Source organism: Perognathus longimembris, chromosome 10, assembly GCF_023159225.1.
Source record: "Perognathus longimembris pacificus isolate PPM17 chromosome 10, ASM2315922v1, whole genome shotgun sequence".
Lineage (NCBI taxonomy): Eukaryota > Metazoa > Chordata > Mammalia > Rodentia > Heteromyidae > Perognathus > Perognathus longimembris.
The window spans coordinates 45,535,632-45,563,139 of NC_063170.1; the positions used below are offsets into that span (position 1 = coordinate 45,535,632).

Here is a 27,508-nt window from a genome sequence, read left to right on the forward strand (position 1 = left end):
TGCTACCTGCTGAGCCTGGGGAAGCAACACAACTAAGCAAAGCCAAGGACCTCTCCTTAGCCTGCTGTACCTATGTTACTGTCCTGTGTTAGCCAGCCATCTCTAATCAAATGATGCTATGGAAAGAAAGGGGGAACAGGCAGTTCACAATTCCTTTTCCTTTCACTGCTTCTTTACTCATTGCTAACCTAAAGTTAAAGTGCGATGATAGAACATTCACATGTCCAGAATGGGAATAAAAACAGGTGAGTGAGTTTTGTACAGTATTTCTGCTGGTTTGCTAAACATGAAATGCATACGTATGTTCTAGCTGCAAAAGAGAAATGGTGCAATGTCAGTGACTCACATACGTGTTCCATGCTCCTGTGTTTGTGCTGAAGATTTGTGCTGCAGCGTATAAAGACAAATGGTAATGTCCACGCTCATTATTTAAGATGCTAATTTTCTTTTTCTTTTTTTTTCTTATTTATTGTCAAAATGATGTACAGAGAGGTTACAGTTTGATATGTTAGGCATTGGATACACTTCTTATACTGTTTGTTACCTCCTCCCTCATTCCTCCCTCCCCACTCCCCCTTTTCCTCTCCCCTCATGAGTTGTTGAGTTGGTTTACACCAAACAGTTTTGCAAGCATTGCTTTTGTAGTGGTTTGTCTTTTTATCTTGTGTCTCTCGATTTTGGTATGCCCTTTCACTTTTAATGATACTTATTTTTTTTTTTACTGCTTACTGACAAATACCTGTGGATCACAGAGATAAATCCCCAATAAGGGGATTTAGGAAAAAAAACCAACCCTATTGTCAACTTCCTGTGAGTGTGTGCATGTGTGTGTGGGTACTGGCACTGGGGCTTAATTAAATCCAAGTCCTGAACATAGGTCCCTAGCTTTTCCACTCAAAGATGGCACTCTGCTGCTTGAGCCACACTTCTGCTTTGTTTTGGTTAATTGAAGACAAGACTCTTACAGATATTCTTGTCCAAATTAGCTTCAAACTGCAATCTTCATATCTCAGCATCCTAAATTTCTAGGGTTACAGGCATGAGCCATCAGTGCCTGGCCATATTTTCTTTTTTGTTGTTGTTGTTTTATGACAGGTTTCTGTGAGAGTGATGGGGGAAAGGATGATTGATTTTTAGTTAAGGATGTGGGTTTTGGTAGATGAAGACAGCTTAAGCTGATGTTGTAGATACTTGAGCCTGGGAGTTGGGAGAGAGGGCAGCAGATTTCCTTGCTCACCATAGTAACAACATCCTTGATAACATCAGTGTGCATGGTGTTCTGTAAGTCATGCTATTTTTTAGTTAACTGTCATTTCTCACTCAATCTATGGGGCAAATCCAGAAGATTCTGGATTCTGGATTCTTTGACACCAGCCTATCTACATCAGAACCTGAACTGCCTGAGCTCTTGGGTTTGCTTGTCTCTATATTTCCTCCCAGGGACTCCATTGCTGAATTTGATGCTTTATTTTTCCCTTTGGGCTATACATTATAATCCCCAGGACGCTATGAAACTATTGATATGACTGGACTCTGGTTACTCATACCTGTAATTTCCAGATACTCAGGAGACTAAGATCTGGATAACTATGGTTTCAAGCCAGCCAGTACAGAAAAATCTGAGAGACACCATCTCCAATGAACCAGCAAAATGCCAGACTATAGCCATGGCTCAAGTGTAGTGTTATAACTATGTGTAAGAAAGCTGACGAGAATGTGAAGCCCTGAGTCTAAACCCACTATAGATGTGCAGCAGGCCATTCTCCCAGAGATTTTTTATTGTTTTTGCTTAAATAGTTTCAGAGGGACTCAGATATAAGCCTTTTTAATGTTGTTAATTTTTGTGTGTGCAAGTCATGAGGCTTGAACTCAGGGTCTTGATACTATCCCTGAGCTTTTGTGCTCAAGGCCAGCACTCTTCCACTTAAGCTGTGGATCCACTTACAGCTTTTTGGTGGTTAATTAGAGATAAGAGTCACAGACATTCCTGCATGGGCTGGCTTCAAATATAGTTTTCAGTTCTCATATTCCTGAGTAGCTAGGATTGTAGGCAGGAGCCACCAGTAACCAAAGAGCCTTGTTTTATTTATTTTATTTAATACAATATTTTTTTATTTACTACAACTTCAGATTTAGGAAAGTTAAGATAAAAAGCTTCCAGTTACTATTTACACAAATCTATCTTTTTTCACGATAAATAATTATGCTGAACCTGCTTAAGAGTAAATTGAAGACCTATTTTTTGCTTCTAATTGTTTTTCAACTACAAGAAATTGTTACATTTAACCACAGACCAATTATTAAAAATTAGGAAGTTAGCAATTTTATTATTTACTGTTTACTGTATTTAGATTCTTTTCACCATTTCAATATGTACTGTATAGTAAAATAAAGCTTACAATAAGCAGTTTTGTGATTGTTGACTGACTTTGGTTTTGCAAATATAATAGGAGAAAGCACCTACACTTTTTGGAGATGAGAATTTTAATTTATATTAGAATGTAATAATTGTGCATATTAATGGGGTACAGTGTAGTATTTAAACACATACATCGATCAAATCAGTCCCTATGATTTCTTTCCCTCCCTCCTTCCCTCCCTCCCTCCCTCCCTCCACCCCTCCCTTCCTTTTTCCTTCCTTCTTTCTATTTTTGTAATACTACCAGGGATTAAATTCAGCGTTTTGTGTTCTCACACATCTTTCTAGCTGACTAGCATTCCAGCTCACAACTATGTCTCTATACCTCTAATGTAGCATTTTGCTGGTTAACTAGAGCCACAGTCTTTTTTTTTCAAATTTTTATTATCAAACTGATGTACAGAGAGGTTACAGTTTCATACGTTAGGCATTGGATACATTTCTTGTACTGTTTGTTACCTTGTCCCTCATACTTTTCTGCCTAGGTTGGCTTTAAGCTGAGATCCTCAGATCTCAGTCTCGTGAGTTGCTAGAACTCAAGGCATAAACCATAAGTATCTTGTTTTTCTGCACCTATTTTATGTTTCAAGACCTCTTTTTCAGCTCTTCAGAAAATATTCAGTAGGGCACAGCAAAACCATGAACATTCAGTATTCTCCCCTGATGCTACTGTACCGCAGAGAACTACAGAACAAGCAGCCTCCTGGTATAGCTGGGGCTGCTGGGAAGACTGGGGTGATAACAGACACTACTTCCCTGAGAAGAAATATTTGCAGGGCTGTAACTGAGAGACAAGCAGAGAGCAGAGACACAGACATGTTATGCCTGAGGCCAAGGCTGGTCTTGAACGTCACCATTGACCCTACCTCTCACCCTCTACCCTTCTAGGAAGGCCTTGAAAGAGGTGTCTGGAAATTCTTGGGTTTCTCCACCATTTCCTTGTTTCTACCCTTCTTAAGGATGGAAGCAATTGTGTTCACACAACTGAAGGTGTTTTTCTGGACAGTAGTTCAGAACAGAGAGGTTCAACAGGAGCCTGGACTGCAGTGGGATTATTGCCTGGGTCCATGAACCTAATGGGTAGACCTGTTTGCTGGCAGAAGGCAGCACCAATGCAGTATCCATTGGCAAGTTGTCTGCACAATGAAATTCTCAGGACAGTGAGGGTTGTAGCCCTGGAGACAAGAAAAAGAAGCAGAGCTGGTGGTACAGGAGGGGAGAGATTGTCCTCAAACACTAAAAAGCTTGAACTGCCCTTACCTGTTTCTGGCAGAGCCAGGAATGGGGAAATAAACAGCTGATGCACATCATGTATTTTTTCTACTTCCATAGTATTTGTTAAGGCAATAATATAGCACATAATGTTAAAATAGATGAAGAATGGATAAAGACAGTGTTAGCTATCCCAAATGTGTTTTTGATTATCTTCTACTATATAACTATCCACTCTGAAAGTCTGAGTTTAAATTGATAATTCTGTTATTTGTCAGGATTCTGTGTTTACAACTGAGATTTCTCTTGATTTATTATTTATTTATTGCTCATCTTAGTTGGGGTCTTCTGAATCAGGGCAGCCAGATGGTGGCCATGACTTGAAATATTGGACAGGTTCACTTACGTGTCCTGGGGAGGATAGCTGAAAGGGGCTAGGAACAATTCTTTGACTCTTAGGTGATCTCAACCCCCCCCCACCCCGCCCCTGACTCTCCTGGTGATCCATCCATATAGCATCTGAACTTGTCACATGATGGATCAGGACCCTCCTCTCCTAAACTGTGGTATTCGAAGTTGCCAACTCTGTAGTCTTAAGCTTAGATGTGATCTAGCTTTCTTCTGCCACATTTTGTTAATCTAAGTCACAGGGTTGTCCTCTGTGAAGTAGAGAGGGAGTTTCTCAGAGTCTGAATCTAAGGAGGCATGGTTTGTATAGATAGGCTGGTTAACACTTTATTCACAAGCCACTGGTGATGTCCTAACCACATGGCCCCAAAATGTGCTTCTGGCAACAAGTTACAAAAGGTGCTGTTAGCTGTCACATTAGCATAGAGCCGTCTACATCCAAGTGGGAAATACTCCTCTGGCTCATCTAGCAGTACAGATTGAACCTTGGATTCTCTGGGTCTGCAAAGAATTCTGCATCTTGCAACATTTCCAAAAGTAGTGACACAATAAAACATAATCCAGGACAGCTTGTGTCTTCTAAGAGGAAACTTCTGCAAACTGACTTAGTAATGGTAGCTAAAATGATTAAGGTGGAATATACTTTCCAAAATGGTAGGATGGATGAAAGAAAACAATTAAATATTTTTTCTGTATACTTGGTTTTGTGGCTTGAGGCTGTCTACATTTTTCTCTTTGTTTGATTTAAAAGAAAAAGAATCAAAAGTCAAATTTGTTGATGCTCTCATGACTCACTCCTACCTTGTACTTCTAGAAAGTTTCCCTGTATACTTCAAACCATTCTACTTTGCTCCTAGATTAATTATAGTTGAATGTGATTTGAATAGTCTGCCAATGATATGTACATGGTTAATATACAGAGGAGAATAACATCAGTGTTTTTCTTAGGCCTTTCGAGACAAAAATTTTATTATGGCATAATCAACTAAATATGAGTAAAGTGTTTATGTCAGACATCCTCTATTACTTTCCTACTAGTAGACATTTATTTGCATAAAAGCACCAATACTTTAACCCAAACATTAAGGTTTTAGTTGTAGTTATAAATAATCCTTAGATTAAACTTATTATTTTAATTTAGGATCTACAATGCCATACTAACCTCCATGCCTTTTGGGAAATGTTAAATATTTCTCATGTTCTCAAGGAAGATGTAGATAGCCATTACTGTCCAAAGTGGGATGCTTTGTGGTGGTCCACTGTTGGAATTTGACAGAGCATAAGCTCTCCAGTTGATCTGCTGGTCATCTGTCTCTCAGGCAGTACCAAGAGCCATGGAAGGGAGCAGGCAGCTGAAGCATCTGTCCCTCTGCATCTGCCTGACACCCACACACAGTCCTTGCCAATCTGTGTTGATGCCATTTCTAAGCAGTCTGCCAGGATTGCCTTTGTTGGTAAATTATCCTCCAAAAATAACATCTTCTGGCTTCTCATTTAGAGCTGCTAAAGAATGACTGAATTGATTGTATAGGGCATCTCATGAGTAATAAACGGAGATCTTTTCTTCTCTCTGGGAAACTAAATTATGCTGGCCTGGTTCTCATCACAAACAGTATTATAAGTCTTATAACATAGGAAGTACATAAAATCTGCTTTGGAGGATGGATTTTTCTATCTTCAACGAGGGTTAAAGTAGGTATATAAGGGCCTTAGGTGGCTTGAATTCTATATTCTAGTTCAAAATTTGAAAAAAAAAAGGATAAATAGATAAATAGATAAAGAAAATGAAAGACAGTTTACGGTTTCCCAGGGTCAAGGTAGGAATATACTAATCAGAGAGGGCAAGAGATTTCAATGCAAGTATAAAATGAAAGTTATTACCTTGATTTCAAGCTTTATGGAAACAAATTATAAACACTGGCAGATTTGCATAATGGAATTTGTTAGTAACACAAATGACAAATGGGACATTAGCAAAAAATTAATTTATAAAATAAGGAAGATAGTTTGGGAATTTAAAATGATGGCCAGCTTACAATGTGAATAAACTATGTAGCTTCCTTTAGAATGTAAGGGCTTAATATAGTTTGCAAATTGCTCTCATAATGAGGCCATTTGTAATGTACATAAGTTGCTGTTCTATTTTCACAATGAATGAATGAGGTTTTAATGAATCATGCTTACTTTAAGATCCTGCAGAAATAGAATGGAATTGAAATATTCCTGATATAGAATTAAACTGTCGTTTATTAAAAACTTTCAGGTTTGTTATATGGTTCTTGGGTAAATTTGATTTTAAAATTATTCTTTAAAAGAAAAGAAGAAAGAAACATATATTAAATGGATATAATTCTGAAAAAATAATCTGGTTAAATAAATTACAAATTCCTAGCAAAATGTAGTACACTTCAGAAACCATTCTTTCTTTAATTTCCATATGCCAATTTGGAGTTGGTCTCTTTAGTCCAAACAGAGAAAGAAATAAACAGCATACCGTATTAATAAAGTGGTCATACTTGATAGAATATGCCTTAGTCATATTTCATGCACTTGTTCAGTGATCTCTAAGCATTCATTGACATCACAGATACAAGGCATTAATCTCAAGCTCTTCTTTTTATTGTTATTGTTATTATAGAGGTGATATACAGAGGGGTTAGAGTTACATGAATCAGCGAATGAGTACAATTCCTTTTGAACAACATGCTTTACAACCTTATCTTTGCCTCCTTCCACATCAGTTTTCAGTACATTTTGGAAAACAATTCAATAGCTTCATACAAGAAATTACAAAAGCTCACCACGACTGCCCATAACTGAGTGCATTGGTATACATTGTTATTCCAGGGTAGCTAAGAGCCTGTTGTGATTGACAAGAATGCAGGATCAGACCAGGCTAGGAAGAATAATCCATGAGGCTCTGTCTCCAAGGAAGGAAGCTAGATATGGCAAAGTTTGCCTGTGATCCTGGAAAAGCTCCAAAAGTAGGTAGATCAAGGCTCAGGAGCATGCAGGGGTGGAAGGAAATAAGACCTTACCCTAAAAATGACTGTTGAAAAACAGGGCTGGTGTGAATTCACAGAGGTGTGAATCATGGCTGCAAATCAAATGTTCAACATTTTTGTTAAATAACCATATTGGTAGGATTATTTTTCTCCTTGTTGTCTCCTTGATATCTCCAACTCTCTTTTTAAATAAATAGAATTATAGTTTGTAATTACTCCTTCTTCCTAAGACCATGTTTAGCAGAGATTTTAATTTACTTCGTGACTATTAGTGACGCTTAGCCATTGTGGAGCATTCTGTTAGAGTTAAATGGTAAGGACCTATCATTTAATTTCCAATGTTACAAAGATGACAACTAATAATGCTTTTCATATTTATACAAGAATGTCTTCTGAAAGATGGTTAGGTCTCACTAGATCTTCTGGGAAACTGGGAATGGGGGGAAAAAAAACCCTCTACTTCAAGGTTGTGAAGGAGAATGATACAGTGATTGTGGCATTTAGGATCACACACATATACACATATGTTTACTCACAATGTGTATACACCCATACATTCATTTAAACATATGTGGACATGCACATACACAGGCATGCTCCCCATATGAGTGATGATAAGAATGACCAATATCATAGGAAGATCAATTAAGATACCCTTTCCTTCCTTTTCAAAGATAGGCTGGAGAAAGATTAACCCATCTAACTATATCATTGGCTGGAGGAGGCATTTATTTTAAAGAATAAATCAAAAGAATACAAATAAAATGATAGATATTTTTGTCAAGGGATTAATTCAATGAGAAGAAAAATATATCAAAGCATCAGCTGAGCTCATATTTCATACCCAGCACAACTGACCAGAGACAACTCCTGATAAAATTTCATGTATTTTTTGTCTTTGCTTCATATATTGCAGACAACAATTACATTAAATTACTTCTAATATTTGTGTAGAAATGTTTAATTCTCAGAGGAGGCACTCATTCATTTCAGTACAAGAAATTCATCATAAAGCTTGACTAGCAACCAAGTTGTGGCAGCAGAGCTCTATTGGAATTTTTTTCTACATAGACAGTAAAATTGCCCTAGATAACATCATGCCATCATTAATTTTCCAAGTCTCCTTCATGTCATAGACCACAGGTGCATACAAGTTATGTATATGAATCTTGCCAAAGAGGAAGTATTTCTTAAGTAACTATTGCTAGCCAAGGGCAGCACTATTGTCCATTCAAAATAGCTACTTGGCTATTGGTTCAACAAACTATGTAGATGTATTCTGCATCTAGAATCTGTGGTTAAGGATATAAGTGGGGCACAAATCTGGCCTTATAAGAGTATATAGTTTTCCAGGTGTAGTGGCATATACCTATAATTTAAGCACTTATAAAGCTAGTCAGAAGGATTGTGAGTTCAAAGGCAATTCAGATTATATAGCAAGTTCAAGGCCAGTCTGAACTCCATCATATGAATGTAACTCACAAAACAGAATGGCATTTTAAATGTTTTTTTTCTGTATCAAGGTTCAGTTTAACTTTATTTGTAAGAGATAATTTCATTGGAATCTCTTATTTACATGAAAATTAATCCTATTATAGCCATTGCTCATGCCTGCATTTTTCCATTTGCAGTGAATTCTCCACTGCAATAATTGTTTCTGTATCTCTTTTTTTAAGTCTTTCTTTTTTCAGGTCCTATGGCTTGAAGTCAGGGTCTGGGTGCTGTTCCTGAGCTATTTTGCTCAAGGCTAGCACTTTACTACTTGAGCCACAGCTCCACTTCTGGCTACTTGGTGGTTACTTGGAGATAAGAGAGTCATAGACTTTCTTGCCCAGACTGGCTTGAAACAATGAACCTCAGATATCAGACTCCAGAGTAGCTAGGATTATAGGCATCAGCCACTCATGCCCAGCTTCTTTTAAACTTGAAGAAGTTGTACAAAGGGGTTTCAATACACGTGTCAGTTTGTTAGTATATGCTGGGAAAGAACCCAGTAGTATAACACCTTGGAAAAACTAGCTTGCAGTTTAACAACATAAGTACCAAGAAGCTAGAACATGCATTGCTGGAGGAGCAGTGAGGTCTATGGGAGGAGTGTAGACAAATAGAGAAAGAAAGTGTCGTGAATGCAGACATAATATTCAGTGGATATATGTGAGAATATAACCAGGTAAATAGAGGGGATGGGAAGGACTGGGAATAATGCGGGGTGGGGGGAGTGATGGAAAGGGTGGCACTGATCAAAAAGTTTAGTTCAGGGGCTGGGAATATGGCCTAGTGGCAAGAGTGCTTGCCTCCTACACATGAAGCTCTCGGTTGGATTCCCCAGCACCACATATATGGAAAATGGCCAGAAGGGGCGCTGTGGCTCAGGTGGCAAAGTGCTGGCCTTGAGCAGGAAGAAGCCAGGGACAGTGCTCAGGCCCTGAGTCCAAGGCCCAGGACTGGCCAAAAATAAAAAAATAAAATAAAAGTTTAGTTCAGTTTTAATAGAACTTTATTGAGAATCACACAGTGGCACTTTGTTTAGAAGCAATATGAGTTCATTTAAAACTGGTGGTAACACAAAAAAGTAAGTAAATCATGATTTAAAGTTCAAATCAAACCTTCTGATTGCAAAACTTACATTCTTTCCATAACATCCTTTACATTGATCAGTTTTGTTCTTTGGCCATTGGGTTCTACATTTTGGCAAAGAAGATATTTTTGTCTTTTTCTCCTACGCTCATGTTAGAAGCTAGAAGAGACAATTGTAAATGAAAATCATAAACACAAACATCTCAAATTTCTCTCTCTCTGTGTAGGACAATTGTATATAGTCTATATATCTATGATAATTACGGAATCAGGAAATTTTTGCATCTTTAGTTTAGTAGTTGAGGTAACCATACTGGAACATGAAGTGGTATGTTCTTTTGCTATATAATTTATAAGTTAAAGGTATAATGCCAACCTATTTCTTTTATGTGGCTGTTATATCTGGAAAAACTCTTCAGGCCTTGAGATTACATCAATGAATCTTCACTCACAACAGACTCTATTCATTTGTACTATCTTACATAAAATGAGGGAGGAAACAACTTCAGGTTTCAATCACTCAGTACTGCCTAAATTGAAGCTAGGTAATAATGTTTAAATAGCTAAATATTTTACATTGATCTGTATATAGTTTAGTGGGCAACTTTGATGAGGTGGTAGTAGCTCTCTGGAATAGAGAGCTTCATTATTACTTTATCCTTTTCAGAGGGAATTTGAGGCTTTAGTTTTCTCAGTGGGAAAAATTGCTGGAGGATTAATCAAGTATCTGTCTGACCTTAGTAAAATAACTAGTTAGAAAATATCTAGAAATACTTCTTGTAGGACTCATTAATAATCTAGACAAATATAGAGGATGTGTATATCATGCATTATGATTGCAGGAAAAATTCTTAAAGTAACAGTGATGTTCATGAATCTAAAGGAAAGTTGAGATAAGAATCTTAAAGAATTTTACCTTTATGGTTGAAAATCCAAATGCTGTGCTTATTAATAATATTGCTGGGAAAAAGGGCAATTTAAATGAATAACTATCCTTGTTTAGGCTTTGGTAATAGGAAGGAAAAATCAATATTATACTGATAATATTAAAGTTCAAAACATCTTATATATGTGCTATGAAATTTAAAATGCTAAGGTAAAACTTACTAGACTATAAAAATAAATTTTATCTCCTTTACAAGCCTTCTGTGTCCAAATATATTCAGTTGCTAGGAACAGAAAATCTGGCGGGATTTTCTGTTTCCTTTGTAGCTTTAATAAATCAGTTAGCTGTCTTCATATCGAAAGAATTGACAGATAAGGGCTGCTCAAGTTGGTTCAGTAGTTCAACAGTGTTCTTAGGAATCCAATAGACATAACAGCCTTTACTTTAGACTGTTTAGTCTTTTTATTTAGAATAGGATTCCACTGTCCTGTAAAACTTTTGGTTTATATTTCTTTCTTTTTTTCTTTTTTCCAGTCCTGGGGCTTGAACTCAGGGCCTGAGCACTGTCTCTGGCTTCTTTTTGCTTAAGGCCACCACTCTGCCACTTGAGCCACAGCGCCACTTCTGGCCTTTTTGTATATATGTGGTGCTGGGGAATCAAACCCAGGGCTTCATGTACGTGAGGCAAGCACTCTACCACTAGGCCATATTCCCAGCCATGGTTTACATTTCTTTAGCAAAAAAAAGAACCAAATGTCCATTCCTAGGTGCATTATTGACAAATAGGAATGATCACAGCTGGTTTAATTTCCTGGGGCTGGGAGAGGTTTCCCTTGCTTGTGATCAAGAGGCCTCTCCCCATTCCCATCCTATAAAACCGATGGGGTGACAATCATAACCACATCAACCAGCACAGAAATATTTTAGGAGATAAAAAATAATCATATCATCTGAATTTAAGGCATCGTTTTCTGACTAATATAGCCTGAGATAAATACTTGCCAATTTCTTAAAGTTTAAAACATAGATGTGCACATTTCTTGCAAGCAATAAGACTAAATGAGGGTATAGCATCATATCAAGCTACTATTAAAGAAGATAGATAATCACATCTTCAGCTTCTGTCATCCAAGAAATTCTGATCTAAACTCTAAATAAAGCTAAGCTACAGCTAAAAGGATTGGTTTTCTTATCAAAATGCTGGAATAAACTCCTGGTGATTTTGCTAAGTTCTATCTTCTTGTAGTACCAGACACTATTTTAAAAGTAAGATTACATCTCATCACATTGCATAATAACACAAAAGGGTGTTTGTCAGTGTTGTGTTTGTGGGAAAATGCACCAGAATATTCCCTAATCACACTCTTAGCATTGCCAAGAGCTGAGTACTAAGTCTGAAATTTAAAGATCTAAGTTTTTTTTTTTACCCTGCTAGTTTTATATACCTATGTTAACATAAGACAGCAGACTCTTGGTCAGAAATCTATGTTAATTATCATGTCTGTCAATTATCTATGACAGGATGCTACAGGTGTCCAATGCCCATCTGCAGGAAGCATACCCCAAATCAGAAAACTCTAGGCCTCTAGAGGGTTGCTGGTAGGTTGGCCTGCGTCTCAAGAGGCTGCTGATTATGCTGAATGTAAGCAATCTCTTGAGGGAAGCAAAGAGCACTTCATCTTTACTGTCTTAAGATGTCTTCACATGTATCTAGAAGAAAATATTGTGTTGCTCTCCAGGCTGTATTTTACACAAACAAGCTTATGTGTTTAGAGGATTGAAAATAGGGGAATGTAGGAAATTACTGGAGAAAAGTCTAATAACATTGGCTAGACACTCTGGAATCTTAGTCTTAGCAGAATTCAGTATTTTTCACGGACTAATCAAAAAACAAAATGTACATAATTTGAGTGTTTTTTTTTTAGGTCTATAGGGAATTCCCTTCCACTTTTCTGCTAGCGCACATCAATACCACTGGGCAAAATTCAAACAAAGGAAGAAGAGAAGGCAAATTTTGAATTTGGGCTAATCTTCCATAACAGACTTAAAGACATTTAACCTAATGACACTTGAAAAATTATACTACTTTTGTTAGTTTGGGTCACTATAATAACTGGTATTATAGAACTATTGAAGGCATAAATAACATTGACTTCTCCCAGTTCTGGAGGCTGAGAAGTTCAAAATCCTAGTGTAGATTAGATATGTGGAAAGGGCTCGATTTCTAGTTCAAAAGAGCTGTCTTCTTCCTATATCTTTGCATGGTTCTGGACTGTTCTTGTTTGTTTGTGCGTTTTTTTTTTTCCAGTCTTGGGGCTTGAACTCAGGGCCTGAGCTTCTTCTTGCTCAAGGCTAACAATCTAACACTTAAGCCATAGTGTCACTTCCAGCATTTCCTGTTTATGTGGTGCTGAGGAATCAAACCCAGGACTTCATGCATGCTGCTAGGCAAGCACTCTACCATTAAGCCACATTCTGGCCCCTAGACTCTTCCTGTTGTTAAAAAGTACTAACTTCATTACAGGGACTCCATCATCATGACCACACCTACATTTAATGACTACCAGAAATCTCACTTTTGTATTGGGGATTAAGGATTCAACATATAAATTTTGGATAGACATAGCATTAAGTCAATAAGAACTTGAACACTGATTTAAAAAAATTGCTTATCACCCCAAAATGAGATAAACAGATTATAAGAAAGAAAGGGCCAATCTATTCAAAATGCATTCTATGAATTTATAGAATGATCACAATAAAACACTCTTGTACTGTTGAAGTACAATAAAAAAACAGTAAGACAGAAAGAAAACAAAAAGAAATAATACTTCAACTTTACAGATTCTGGCAAAGGCAGTCTGACCTTATATATATATATATATATATATATAATATATATATATATATATATTATTGTCAAGGTGATGTATGGAGGGATTATAGTTACATACATAGGTAGTGAGTACATTTCTTATCAAACTTGTTACCTCCTCCCTCATTTCTCTCTCATCCTTCCTCCTCCCCAACTCCCCTTCCCCCAAGTTGTAATATATTGTCTTGTAAGTATTGCTGTTGCATTGGTTCACCTTTTATCCTTTCTCTACCATTTTGATTTTCCCCTTCCCTTCCCTAATTCAGATAAACATATATATATATATATATATATATATATATATATAATTTCAGGGTACTCAAATAAAATACAACAGGGTCTATCCATAGGGAAGAAAAACAAAAGAAAAAAAATAATTTCACATAGTACATTAAAAATACCAACAGCAATGATAAACTACTTGGTTCCATAACTTTGAGTTCATTTTATTTAGAATTATCTTATATGATTATATGTACATAGCTATTGAGCTGTTGTGATCTTCTGTTAGTACTATCCTAGACATGTTCTAATTATTACAATGAAGGAAGCCATAGAGTCTATGTTTCTTTGGGTCTGGATCACTATACTTAGTATGATTTTTTTTCTAAGTCTTTTCATTTCCTCAAGAATGGGGCAATGTCATTCTTTCTGACAGATGCATAGTTTGAAATCAGAACTTTCAAATGAAGGCACTTCAGTTTCTTGTTGTCTTTGGATCTTCCACAAACATTATAGTTCATATTTACATGCGAAGGCAGAGCCTCTGTTCAGGCTCTTGCCCATGAGCGTGACTTCTCTATCTTCCATGTTGAGCTGTACTTGATTACTGTACTTGATCATTATCTCTACAATAAAAACTTAATACCTCTGCAGTACAATACAACTGTCTCATTGTGAAATTGAGTTCAATGCAATTATAAGTCATCAAAAAGTTAAAGAAATTCATGAAGAAAGTGTTGACAAAAAGAAAGCACAAGAAGCTTTAGAATCTCATGCTTTTATTCAAGATGTTTGGAATTTTTTTCTTACATTGATATGACTTCTTTGTTTAATTTTTACATTGTACTATCTGGAGAAATTACTTGGGTTGTAATGGGATACATCATACTTCTCTCTTACTCATATTTATCAGTTTTTCACTTGATGGCAATGTTGTCAGAGTGGACAAAATTATTAAGTGGGAAATAAGTTTATCAGTTTGTGAAACTATAATTTTATGAGCTCTCCTTCATCTTCTGTCCACACTTGGTCTGAGTTAATGAGAGACAGCTCTTACCCTTAGAAATAATTGAATAATCCCTCTAATTTTCTCTCTGCTAACAATCCCTTTGAATATCCTGCAGCTGCCCTGTCATCATTGGGCATTATTTTGGCAATGTCACCAACAATACAAAAGAATACTCAGGGCCTGAGTGACAAGGACATTTCTATTTTATTTTAAGCCAAAGTATATTCCCTTATTCAGAAATCTTGGATCTCTGGATAGGCTGTTAATTTTGATAGCTAAGTAGCAAACCAATACTCCTTATTTGTCCGACTTTCATTAAATAGTACAAGGAAAAGAGACTCCATATGTTTACCTTCTTTCTATCTTCTGTTAGTCCAAGCAATTCAATTTTGGCCTCATATTTGCACCTTCAACTCAGCAAAGTACAAATCCTAGTGGTCATCAGAATTGAATTGGAACCTCAAAGATCTCAGTGTTCACCAAAGCCACTTGTCAATTTGCCTAAGTGCTTCTCTAAGTACATGGGATATTGTCAATTTGCCTAAGTGCTTCTCTAAGTACATGGAATATTCTTCTGGGCAGGAAGGAGTCTGGTAAATGAAATCTTTGTTGGTTATGTTTTCAGCACCTTGTACAGATGGGCATTCTTATTCTCCTCACTGCTCAAGGTCAGGCATTGTGCAAGATATTGGAGTGTAGCCAGAACTTGTCACTGCCCAGAGCTTACACTCTGATGAGAAAGGCAGATGGTCAAACAGGCTAAGGCACCAGGCATGTTGAGCCCCATGTTGTGATGAAAGCAGGCGACTGTGATCAGAGAGGGACAGGGGACCAACTTCCCAGAAAGGATGAGAACCTTCCAAAAAGCAGAAAGTATAAGATTGGGGAGGACAAGATTGAGAGTATGAATAGACACTAGGAAAAGGAGCTATAAAACTTGTGGTTGCAGGAAGGAGAGAAAAACTAGGAGAGAGAGCGAGAGAAGGGATGACATTGTCCAAAAGGAAATGTACTCATTACCTGACTTATGAACTATAACCTCTCCATATATCCCTTTTATTTAGCAATTAATTTTTTTATAAAGATTGAAAGATGAGAGTATGTGCACAGGGTATTCGAACAACTGGGGAAATCCTAATGGGGACTAGGTCATGGGTAGAAAAGAAAGTGGAAGTCTGTCTAGAAAAAGACCATAAGGAAATGTATGCACTATGAGGATGCTTCCTGGGAATGACAAGATGTCCCAGAAAGGTCTGCAGCAGAGCAGTGTGACAGGATTGCTCTTGTTACAGAGTGAAGATGGGACAGTGAAGGGGAATGTTAGAGACATGCAAACCCCTTTGGTGGTTGTCTTTGATCCCTCTATTAGCAAGGTGTAGATGAGATTTTGTAGAAATGCTTAAGGAAGTTTTGCTAGAGGAAACCTTCAGAGAAATGGGAAAAGCAAGAAGGCAACGAAAGACAAGAAGGGTCCAGTGAGGCAGATGCCACCTGAGCTTGTCCCCCAGGAGGAAACCATAAAGAGTGAATGGAAGCAAGTCTCAGGGAAAGGTGCTGGGCTTTCCTATCCTGCCTGTCAATCATGAGTCATGGGCTCTGCCTGGGGAAATGTGAATTTCCAGAAATATTTCTAGGTCTCTTCATCTGTGGGTGAAGGCCACAAGTACATCAAGGATAGTTCTCTGAAGCTAGCTCTAAAGTACAACGTGTACCAGTAGAAACACAGAGTAGCTGCAAGATAACACGTGAGACCCATAAGGGCACTGGAGGGTCTGAGGAGAGCTACTACAGTGTCCCATGCTGTCCTTGCAGAAGAGACTTTGATGATCCAGAAGCCAGGAGAGGTGAAACTGCATCGGAATCTGGTTCTGAAGTTGGATCTGGAGGAAGAGATGGCACTTTTCTTGAAAACGGAGAAGGAGAAAGGGAGAGGAAGAGGGGAAAAAAGAGAGCAAAAGGGCATGTGCATAAAGAATGATGATTATGATGATACAGTTCATATATTTTTATCTTTAACAAGTATTAACCTAAGATCCTAGAATAAAGAGCAAACAATTAAAGACCAGTGATTAAGAATAGTATTTAACAAGTGGGATAGAGGGAAAAACTGGGAGAAAATGAGGAAAAAGAGGTGACACTGTTAAAAAAGAAATGTAATCACCTGATTTAGGTAACTGTAACCTCTTTGTATAGCACCTTTAAAATAACAATAAAAAAGAAGAGGGAAAGCTTCAGCAAAAAGATAATCAGAGATTTCTGTATAAAATCCACACTAACAATGGTAGCATCTACCTGTCTTCATGGGTAGAAAGGCTGGGAAGGGTTACCAATTGAAAAGAAAGGGAACAGCCTAAAAGTGGAATCCTTTACTGGGAACAAATCACTGCTAAGGTGACAAGCATGAAATTCTATTTCCCTAGCTCTTTCATATGGATAGTAGTCAGGCTGCTGCTTTTCGCATGAGTCGGCCATAGTGGCTTTGGCCTGTTTGCCTGGCGGATTTTAGAAGGTATACCTGGGTTTTTTCCTTTCTTTTTTTTTCTGGTCATGTTTTTGGCTAATCTCTCAGAGTTGATTTAATAAAAGGAAGGCAAAATATTAATTTTTCTGAAAGCCTGTTTGGTTGGGTGCCCTTGAAAAAAAGAAAATAGATGGATCAAGAAATTAGCTGATATTAAAATTCTGCTATCTCACTGAAATATTTCATCGGCTGTTCAAGTCGATTTCGTTAATGGAGAGACCAGCTAGAAAAACATGTACAAAAACACAGTGTACTGATGTGATTCAATAATTTCCTCTATAGCTCCTTGGATAAATCCTTTCTGAAAATGGAATTTTTATTTAACATTCTCAAAATAGTACTTGAATCACTTAGAGATTGAGTCTTTGCCTAATGTGTATTTTGCAAAACCATAAGTACTAACATGCTAAAGAAAACTCTCATCCTTAGGAAACTATAACATTTCTCTAGAAGAAGACTAGCACATTCTAGAAGGCTCTAGGACAGTGGTCAGTCTACAAGAGGAAGCTTATGCTGTCCATACATATTATACACTTCCCTTAATCTTGGTTTCATTTGGGAAACAAGAAGCATTTTCAAAATGCTTCTAATATGATTAACTTCACTTAATGTTGCTTTTAAGTAGAAAGATGCCTTCTGCTAGCGAATGAGATACTGGCTCCCAATTGCTGCTGTGCAGCGTTTCTTGATGGACCATGTAAGACAGTCTTCCTGTCTCTGCCATTCATTCCATTTCTCTGATTTCTCAGAATAAAATCCCCAAATTTCACGAATACTTATCTTGTTCATCAGGAGTTCCTAAGTAAGTGTGAGTCATTGTATCAGACTCCCTCACTTTCCTGCCCTGGTGCCCTATGAGTGTTTGCATCTTCACCTCTGTCCTTCCTTTCCAAGCTTGCATCACTACCCAATGTCAATACAGCATTGAAGGATGTGTGGTTAGAAATTCTTACATAGAATTTCTACTAAATATCATAAGCTAATAAATGACTCAATTTTAGACACAGTTGTTCTCTAAGTAAATCAACATATCCCTTGGCTATTACTGGAGACACAGAGAATTATCTGAACACTGTTTTCTATGGTCCACACATCTCCATTGGCCATTATGAAACCTTATTTGTGTTCACATTTTTTATAATGCACAACATTGTCCATGTTTATGACAAGGTGGCATTTGTCATAGTTAATGGAAAGCTTTCTCAGAGATATCGAAGATCACAGACATCAATCAATCACAGGAACATTAGATTTTTCTCAAGGTCAGGCCAAGTGTCTTCTCCCCTCAGATTCCTGTTTCAAGGGACAACTTTATCATATTCATTGACTTGGGTACTGGCTATATGCAGACTTCCCACAGATTTTTATCTTTGATCTCAGACTCTCCTCTGAATTCTGTGCACACACACACACACACACACACACACTTACTTGACATGTGCTTTACAGCCCAGAAGTATTTGCTAAACAAATAAACAAGTTTACTTTACATGCTTCTAAATCTCATTCTCATGGAAAATATTATTTTAACCTTACTCTCTATACCCTAAACTCCAGGACCTAGCTGTTTTGTTTGAAGCTATACATGTTTGGCTTATATTTCAAGGTTATCTTGTTATTTTCATAAATCCAAGAATATTTTGCACAAGCACTGTGAAAGGAACAGATTTGCTGGGGGGTTAGCCCTGTCCATTTGCCTGCACGCTTCTTTCTACACCACTGTCTATGGATCTCCTGTTGGGCTGTGTGCAATCATGATCTCCTCCACTCTCCCAAATGAGGGTGTGGCTTACAGCAAAAGAAATACAATAATGGCTCCTAGGATTCACTGGTCTAGTCATGTGCTCTATTTCTTGAATAGAAAACATATCCTTCATAGAATTGTGGATGGTCTGTTGAAAGTCCTGTTATGGGTCAGGCCAGCTATCTATCTATGCACATTATGAGAATGGATGCCATCTTGTAAGGTGTGTATACACCAAGAATGACTGACCTGTATGAGATGCAGTTTGAGCCCCTTCCCCCAACTTATTAGGACTGAAGAAACAAGTGATGACAGTATACCTGTCACTAAGTTTTAAGTAAATAATTCTGGGGGAAAATGGGCTTCTTTTTCCTATGGCTCTGAGGGATTCTGGTATATGTTCATGAATCCATACTCCTTATTCATTTAGTTGTCTTTTCCTTTGTGGCACTGTATTACAGAGAAGGTGTTAGAAATGACCAAAAATCTAGTTGCATTCAGGAGAGAAGGATGCCTGGTGTTCAATTATCTAGCACAATTGACAGATGAGAAGCAGATATCTGGCCCATCACACTCACAGGGCTTGGATTTGATTTGTGTCAGGTGGTAGCGATCCAAAGAACCATTGTCATTAAAGGCTAGAAGGTACAACTGAGCCCCACCTAGCCTTTAGAAACCATCCAGTCAGCAGTGGCTTTGCAAGTGCTCATTCCTGACCAAATTTGTGCTGCAAGGTGGCGTGGTTTGTCTTTGTTTCCTTTGTTTTCTGCTGGCTTCTGAGTCCAATTCCCAATTCCCTAGCTATGAAGGTCTTTCTGTAAGGTGTTGTTGTTTTTTTTTTTCTGTTTATGACATTCAGAGTCCATTTCTAGTCCTCCCGGCTCCCAAGTTTGAGTAATGAACTGAAGAAGCCACAGGAAATGCACTAAATCTTCTTCTGTGAGGGCGAGATGAGTGTTCTTTGCCCACAAGCACGTGGGCTGCAGGCTGAGCTTCTCAAGGAACCCCAGGACCCCAATTCCCTCCCAGGCCTCCAGAAAACCCTGCTTGGATGTGCAAAAGAAATGTCTATGTACAGATGTTTATCCTCAGCAGTCAGGGAGTGAGATTAGTGCTGTGGTTGCCTCAACTACATGATTCACAGAGACAGTCTCAATTTTCTGAGTCATAAGGAAACCTCAGGTGGGCTGTGTAGCCCCAGGAAACCTTTGTGGTATTTCCATCCTGATGTTGCAACAGGAATATGATCTATAAATCCTGCCTGCTGGCCTCAAAATGCCAAGAAGGCATTAACATAAACGTTTTGAAAAACAAATGAGTAAACCAAAGAAGGGCAAGTAGAAGGAAGTGGGATCCAAAAATGTGTGGTTGCTATTTCACTCGCAGTGGTAAAAATGATCGAAGGGTGAGGAGCTTTTTGATGTCGTACGAGTGGAAATCAACAAGGAACTGATTATATAAAATGGAGGAAAAGGCAAGTTTTCAAATTAGTAACAAATAGATGAATCCTTTTTGGAACTTGTGAGATCATTAGCTAATCACCAGTCCTGGCCTAAAGTGGCAGTTTGAATTACCTAGTTGTTTAGTGGAAAAAAAGTTAGCTAGAATATGGCTGGGTTTTTTTTTAATATGAAAAAATACGTGTTTATTTAGAGTTCTTGAGAGAAGAGGAGAACTACTGAAAATGTATCCTTGGGAGCCAAATCAGATAAGAGAGGGCGAAAATGGGGCATGTTGACGATCTTTGGAAGATGAATAAAAACAATTTTAGATTAAATTGAACACAAAGGGCACTGAATTTGGAGCACTCAGATGGAAAAAGCCAACATTTAAAAATACTTTTCTACCAAGATATATTGTGAAGTACTATATATAAAGGTAGTTTCACCAAAGGAGGAAAGAGTTGGGCTCTTTGTAATGCAAAAAGTGATTAAATAAAAGGTGAAACTCAGGACAAATTACTATGGATGAGTATGTTTAAGCTCATGCTATCCATGGCCTTGGCTTATATCTTCTCTCTAGTTCCAAGGAAGAGGATTTGAGGTTGAGAAAGCAGATCCTTTAAGTTAGACAGCCATGGTGCAGATCTTGGCTCTGTTACATTAGGTGGGTAGAGCTACCCTCTTAAAGTACCACAGATGTGGTGGCTTTAATATTATGAATTCATTTTCTAATAATCCTGGCAGCCAAAAGATCAATGTCAAGGTAAAGATAATGGTAGGTTTGTTCCTTCCAAGACACTTGGCAAAGACTCTAGTTGTAAGGGATTACAGTCTGCCTCTCATGATTTTATGTTAGCTCAAGTAATAAACTCATTTGCAAATACAGGTCCCATTCTGAGCCACTGGAGGTCAGGACTTTGACACTTACCTCAATCTAGTACAATTTAACTATAAGGAACATTCATTATAGCTTCCTTGAGCATATCATTTAGTTCTTCTGAGACATCTCCATGATAAATAATACTCTCCATTTTAAATAGGGGCAAAAGTTGTTTAAGATGAGAGATAAACCATTCTACTATTAGCACTAGTAGTAAAAACTAAAAGAAATCAAATATTATTCCTATTTTGATAAGGCATGAGTTAGAGTTAAAAGACAGGGACTCCTTAAACTCTTTGGAATTATACTACTGCCAGTAAGCTTATCCCCCACAAAACACCTTTGACCTTCAAAATAGGATATGTCTTTAATTAGATGTCATATTATTCCTGGCCCATCTGAGTAGTTAATATCGCTTTTTCAGCCAGGAAAATATACCTCTGGTTAGAGGAAATAGTCTGATATTTCTGATTCTCAGATACTGTTTTGTTGGGGAAAAAAACAAAACAAAACAGAAACTCAAAAATTTTGGGTATATTATATTTCTTAGATTTGGGCAAAATCCTTTTCTTATTTATTCATTCATATTTTTCTATGCTTACTCAGTCTCTTTCTATAAAAATAAGTGTTGCTTTTCATTAGAACATGAGACACTTTCATCTGTGCTTTAAAGAAATGTTGGTCACTCATGTTTTTTACAGGGTTGAAATCATTGGAGGAGCAGCTCCACTGAGAGTCACCAGGAGAGGGCAGCAAAGTGTTTAGCAGCTGGGCTCACAGGGATGTGTTTAGGATGAGGGTTTTCTTTGTGCTGAACCTTAGCACCTTCCAGGAGGTCCAAGAATGCCTGATGTCCAGGCTGCATACTTAATGACAGAAAATTTAAATAATATTTTCAATTTATCAAGTCAGTTTATGAGTATGTCTTGATTAATGTCCCCCTTTCCATTGTTCTCCTCCACCTCTTCCAACTCCCTCTATTGTGTAAGTTACCTTAAAATAGATAAATGTTACCTTAAAATAGGTAGATGTTATACTGAGAGGGGCGGAGGGATTTGGGGGCATATGCACAAAGCCACTGGAAGCCACTGAAAGGAGCTAGTTTGGGACTTGGAGAAGAACTGGAACAGAAATAATAATGGATAAGAGCTGAGTGCTGGTGGCTCATGCTTACAACTCTAGCTACATATAAGGCTGGGATCTGAGGATCTCAACTCAAAGCCGGTATGAGCAGAAAAGTCCATGAGACTACTACTTCCTATTAACTAGAAGGGGAAAAAGTAGCTGTGAGACTTTTATCTCCAGTTAACCACTAAAAAAGCCAGCTGTGAAGCTGTGGCTCAAGTGGTAGAGGACCAGCTTTGAGCAAAATAGCCAAGAGTAGAAGGTGGCCTTAAGCTGAAGCCCTAGTATAGGCACAAGAAGTAATAATAATCAAGGATATCCAGATTCATTGCTGTCCACCAGATTCATAGCTACCACCTTAGAAAAGAAGGGTTTGAAATTTTTAAATGGTGTCCAGATGACAAGAATTTATTATTACTTTGCCCAAGTTGATAATAAAGGAGATAGTATTCAACAGGACTATTTGTTGAGATATGGCAGGTGCAAATAAGATCAGGCAGATTTGCTAATATTAAGGCTGAAAACAGAGGTGAATATTATCTGCCAAACAAGGACAGGCAGGAAATTATATAGAGTACCTACTCAGAACTTCATGAAATTAACCAAGGCAGCCCTACCAGCTCATGGAGGCCAGGCAGGGCTAAACTGTTCCTAGGCAGGAGGAGGGTGATGAAGAAAAGGTTCAAGGAACTACTATGATACCTCACATCTGAAAAGTGAGAGAAGCTTTTAGTGTGTAGCAGAAGGGTTTGGATAATTAAGAGATAAGAGGAGAAATTCTGGATTTTTGACTATCATACCTGAGAAAGAGCCACAATAGGAGCCCAGTGAATCTGCATATACATGAGAAAGAAAGAACAATTTGGCAAGGAAATGCACTTACTGAGAGAGTAAGAATGGTTACCTCTCTGTGTAGCTAGGCAATTTCATCTTTGTACATTGGAATCACCTAGTGACCATTCAACTGGTCCCAGCCTCAGAATCAGCTGTGTGGTTGCCTTGACAAACAGTCTGATACCAGACTATCTTAAATCAGCTTGAAGAGGTAGCCAGAATTAAAAGCCATTAGCTAGCTCACCTGCATCCTGGTTCTGGTTAAATGTTTCTTATACTTCAGGAGAGCCTGAGAAATTGTAGGTGATGACTCATCTCAGCTGACATTTATTGAAAGCTTTTTTTAATGGATTAGCTCTATTTGCAGCCCTTCATATGTATTAATTATTTCATTTAAACCTTATAATGAGAAGTGTGTTGTCTGTTAACTACCACCGGTGTACTACCTAAGGCTTATCACTCTGCAACAAAATATGAAAACACTCTGCAGAAATATATGAAGAGGGCACTTTTATGAGAGGAACAGAGTGGAGCAGTGCTTGTGTGCATCTGATCATACATATTAATATTTATCAAAATGAACTCCAGGAAATGGAAAAAGAGGTGTTTTTTTTCTTGTTTGTTTTGTTCATTTTATTTTCTTCTGGTCTTGTTTGTATTTATTTTTGGAAGTGTAAGGGGAGACACAGAAATGGAAGTAAAAAGGGTAAACACATGTAACAGTGGTACTCACTAGGTACTATGTTGAAAATGAACTACATAATTTGTGGGTGAAATGGGAGAGAACAAAAGAAGGGGTTACATTGTTCAAAAAAAAGTACTCTTTACCTGACTTGCATAAATACAACCCCTTTGTACATCATCTTTACAATAACAATAAAAGATTTACAGAAATATATGAGCTCTCATTGAGGGACTCATACCTGTAAATGCTAGCTACCAAGGAGGTCAATAACTGAGAATCGGGCCTGGGGATATGGCCTAGTGGCAAGAGAGCTTGCCTTGTATACATGAGGCCCTGGGTTCGATTCCCCAGCACCACATATACAGAAAACGGCCAGAAGTGGCGCTGTGGCTCAAGTGGCAGAGTGCTAGCCTTGAGCAAAAGGAAGCCAGGGACAGTGCTCAGGCCCTGAGTCCAAGGCCCAGGACTGGCCAAAAAAAACAAAACAAAACAAACAAATAACTGAGAATCACAGTTTGAAGCATGTCTATGCAGAAAAGCCTAAAAGGCTTCTTCTCTAATTAGACAACATAAACCTGGACTGGAGTTGTTGTTCGAGTGGCAAAGTGCCACTGTGAGCAAGCAAGTAAGTGGAGCAAAAGCACAAGGCCTTTAGTACAAGCCTTGAGGACATTTTGGTGATAATGATAGTAGCAACAACAAACTTATGTTAGAGAACTATGCAGAGGATGCCCTTGTTTCTCTTTAAGTATTTTGAGTATTAGGCAGGATTTAGTACTCTTGATTTTTTCAAAAAAGAAATGGGAAACTGTGGGCCCTATGGCTTCCTCCTGCTCTACCTCTCAGGAAAGGCAGCCCCCAAGGCCTTCATGACCAGTGGGGAGTGAGGTCCCCTGGCATTTTCGATAGGCCATTTTATTCAAGAGTGTTGGTAAGAAGTCTTGAACTATTGACTTACAATGCTGGAGACTGCATATAGCCTCATAGCAGCCAAGAGGGAGAAATATGGAGTTGATGGCAGAGCAGACTAATATTTATTTTAAAAAATGATCAGTCTCTGGCATGTGAGCTGATCTGCTCTTCACGTTTGGAATTCTTTTTCCTCTCCTGCCATCTGGTGGTGCTTCAGAACCACACTTGCTTTCATGCTGTTCTCCCCGAGCCCAGTAATGTCGGTTGTTACAAAATGTACTTCAAGGCCATGGCTGTTCAGATCAAGTCACATTTTTAGGTGATTTTGCATGTTTTTATTTGATGTTTACAACAGAACAATGGCTTACGATGCTTTATATGTACTAGGGCATTTCTCTTCTGCTAAATAATTTACTTCTGAAATTTAATTATGTGTCACTAAGTAAAATGGATATGAATATATACAAATCTATAAGTTTTATCTCAAATAGGAAAGCAAGACATATAATCCTATTAACTTGAGTATTTCTTTGAACATATGAATCAATACTTACTTTGGTGTTGAACATTAAAAAAGAAAAGACATTGTGATTTGGAAATTTCTTCCCAAAATGACCAGTTGCCTGTGGCAATGGGTGCTACTTATCCCAAGTCATCAGTAGGGGTCACTGACACCATAAAATAAATTGTTATCTGTTAGGTCGATTTTTGTAATGATCCCTAATGTTTCTGTCCATTGCAAGTCATGGGAAAAAAAATCAAATCCCAGGCTCTCGTGTTTCTGAAGAAATAAGAAAATAAGGTAAATACTGGCCCATTCTTTCACTTTCCCTAAAGCCTCCTTTAGGCTTACAACCTCTGCCTTAAGAATCCAAGAGGAGTTATCTCCCCTTCTTCTTAAACTCTAGTTTGGTAAATATTTCCCCCTGGAGCTCAGGGAAGCTCTATCAAGAAATGAAGAAAAATTTCCCTATATAAAGTTAAAACACCAAATTATAAGTAATAAAGAGAGGCTGTAAACTGTTGCAGCTGTATCTTAAAGTAAAAAAGGAAAAACACATTGATCAAGATGCATTTACTCATAAATTGTTACATTTGATAGATTCCTTTTTGTATAACTAAATAACTAAATAACACAAAAGCCATATTTACTTGTTGGAAGAGTCAATCAAGTATTTGGGTTTGCCAAAAAGTGTTAGTTGACTAGTGTTTATTTTCAACACACAGTACAAACTAGATGGTTTATCAGTGAATGGATGCAGTAAATACTAAATTCTTGACAATTAGCTTAAAATATTAGTTGAAAAATGCCTCAAAATATTGATAGTATTAGTCAAAAACTTAGAGTAATTGAAAATAATTTGATCACTGGAAATAAACAATGTAATTTTTTTATCAAAGAGAAAATGAACACTAGTACCTGAAAATTATTTGTTTTATCTTCTCTGTACCATTTTTTACCCACTTTGCATTTCTAGTTCACTTTCACAGTTCTAGTTTTATGATGCTTAAAGGTAGGATTAAAAAAGAACGAAACAGCTCAAGGTCTTTCATGGATTCAGATGAATTAGAGTACTGTACTGATTTGTTAATGTACAAGCTATTGTTGTAATGCTTTATCCCAAAGCTTTTAGCTTTTTCAGTACACAATGTTTTTCCACCTTTGGCAGCCAAACTTCAGGGTGTAATAAAACATTAGAACAAGAATACCTCATAAAATCATCTACTTTATAAAAATATGAAACTAAGGGACTGACATTTCTCTGAGATCAAACTTAGGAAATGAAAAATAGAACCTTGAATTTTGTCCTTCTAGGTTCAGTACACTAGCCTATATAATTTGAAAGAATCTTTAGGCATGATAAAATAGAAATTTCCTTTTATTTGCATGCCAATAAAATCAGCACTCTGGAATAGTGCCTCTCAATTTCTCATGAAGGCTCTTATCAGGGCACATATTGCTGTGTTGTACAATCTAGTCCAGTCCCACAATAGCATTGGACAATTAAGATGGCAGCATGTAGACTTTCCACTGTGATGATTGTCTTAGACCATCCAGATATTGTACCAAGACAAGATAGGGTGGGTGGTTTATAAGCAATAGAAATTTATTTCTCACAGTTCCAGACCTAGGGAAGTCTAAGCTCAGCACACTGGGAAACTCAGTGTCCAGTGACAGTCTGCTACTGGGACACCTTTTATCTGTATTCTTACAGGGCCGAAGGGGCTAGGGAGCCTTCTCCTACTTATTTCGTAAGGACAACCAGTCATATCTACGTGGTCTCTGAGATCATGACCTAATTCACATCCACCGCCCCCACTGTCCTTGGGGAATCGTTTTGAGGGGATGCAAACATGTAGATGTTAGCAGATGTCTCCGATGTCTTTGTCTGTAGCCTGCTAGATCTCAAAACACTCACATACCTATGGGGTGAATTCTCCAGGCGCTGTAGCTTCTAGACCCTGCAGAGTACAACCCTGCAGGGGTATAGGTCTACAGTAGTATCCTGAAGGCCTGGCCAGGTGCCACTGCATGGGGAGAACACAGGACTCCAAGAGGCCCCCAGTGGCCAATGCCAAGGTAGATAATAGGTGACACTGAATAGGTTTTACTTTTATGGATTTTTAGCTTTGCTTTTGAAAAAAATGCCATTTTTTAAACCAGAAATTCAGTCAACAATTTCAAGTAAGGATTTTCTAAATTCATAAGCCATGGACTAAGGGGGAGGACAGCACAGTGCTGAGACTCATT

General features: G+C 37.8%; 1 pseudogene; it reads left to right on the forward strand.

Annotated features, from left to right (window-relative positions):
• The first annotated feature begins 204 nt into the window (after nucleotides 1-204).
• The window catches only part of LOC125357940, a 39,386-nt pseudogene continuing 12,082 nt past the window's right edge, over nucleotides 205-27,508 (forward strand).